Here is a 1,514-nt window from a genome sequence, read left to right as displayed (position 1 = left end):
GGATAGATAGATAGATAGATAGATAGATAGATAGATAGATAGATAGATAGATAGATAGATAGATAGATAGATAGATAGATAGATAGACGTCTAAAACAGAAGTATTGAGTGAAAAGCAGTCCCAGTGAGACAGTGTGGCGTGCAGGAGAGCAGACAAAGACAGGCCCACAGTGCAAAACGGAGCTGCACGGAATGGCATAGATCTAACACTTTGCCTGGGAGGTGTGCACGTCATCCTACTCTAAAGCGCTGAACTAGATCTACTGTGAAGGCAACAATAGTGCTGTCAGAAATTCGTGGCGCAACTTATCCTCAAATATCTTTTTTTAACGGTCGAATCATTGACACCCACACATAGCACAGCAGTTTGTGTCAATTTGTCTTGACATAATCATATTTTCCCACAACAATTGAGGCTATTTAAAAAAACTTGTCTTCATTACTTTACATAAAACATTACAAATCTCCTTCAGGTGGAAAATCGAATTATTCACAACACTTCCTGCTTCTCAAACACAGTTTGCATACGCAAGTGGCTTACGTCACAGCTCACCTATGACCTTTTTAAATGCCAAAACTAGATCTAGTTACAATAAATTTATTTTATAGTGAACCCTTTTTTTGACAAAAAGTTCTCTAAACATGCGTTCAATAAAGAATCTCGCGATTAGAAAAATAATGACAGACTTGCTTTGAAAAGCCATATTGTCCCAGCTGTAAACCTTTTAAAATCAGAAGAAACCAACCACTGGGATTTTTTAAATTAGTATTTAATAAGGAATATCCCGGAATAGAGCTAACACATTTTTACAAAAGTACATTTTGTATTGATCTGTCAAGACAAATTGATGTAAGTCAATGTGCAAAAGCTGGAGACTTTACGTTCTATAGTTGAGAAAGTATTTGATAAAAAGTTGCACCACGAATTTTTCGGCCGCACTATAGATCTATCATTACGTCACAGCTCACCTATGACCTTTTTAAATGCCAAAACTATATCTAGTTAAACCAGTACTGGGCCTATAACCACCACCACACTAGCTCGCGCGATATAATATTATTATGTCTTGACCACTGGTCAGTCCGTCCGACCCTTACCTGTTTCCATCATCTCTATCTCTTGCACAGCTCCGTCTTTTCGTTGTCCGTATTTCCTGGCTGTAGACAGACACAGAGACGGAGATAGAGAGAGTGGGGGACACGAGGGAGAGGCACACGGATATAGATACACAGATAGTGAGTAGATCACAACAGAAAATCGTTTGTTAGTAGCAAAGTTGGAGCAGAGATAGAGGTATATTTTATATTTTGTATACACGATGTATACAGAAATGTGAATGTGTGTGTGTGCGTGCGCGCGCGCGAGTGTGTGTGTGCATGTGTGCGTGTGCGTGCGCGTGTGTGTGTGTATGTGTGTACGTGCGTGCGCGTGTGTGTACGTGTGTGAGAGTGTGTGAATATATGCCTATGTGTGTGAGTGTGTCTTGTTGGTGTATGTATGTGTATATATATAT

General features: G+C 39.6%; 1 long non-coding RNA gene across 1 annotated transcript in view; it reads right to left on the bottom strand.

The window, feature by feature from the left end:
- LOC106013503 overlaps positions 1 to 1,258 on the bottom strand; it is a 9,602-nt gene extending 8,344 nt beyond the window's left edge. The window contains exon 1 of the long non-coding RNA XR_001185360.2: positions 1,099 to 1,258. This is a non-coding gene — a long non-coding RNA (uncharacterized LOC106013503). The remainder of the gene's footprint in view (positions 1 to 1,098) is intronic.
- Between the last annotated feature and the right edge of the window lie 256 nt (positions 1,259 to 1,514).

The sequence above is a fragment of the Aplysia californica genome, unplaced genomic scaffold, assembly GCF_000002075.1.
Source record: "Aplysia californica isolate F4 #8 unplaced genomic scaffold, AplCal3.0 scaffold00947, whole genome shotgun sequence".
Lineage (NCBI taxonomy): Eukaryota > Metazoa > Mollusca > Gastropoda > Aplysiida > Aplysiidae > Aplysia > Aplysia californica.
The sequence above is the reverse complement of the archived record's forward strand: the minus strand, read 5'-3'. Positions and strand labels throughout refer to the sequence as shown.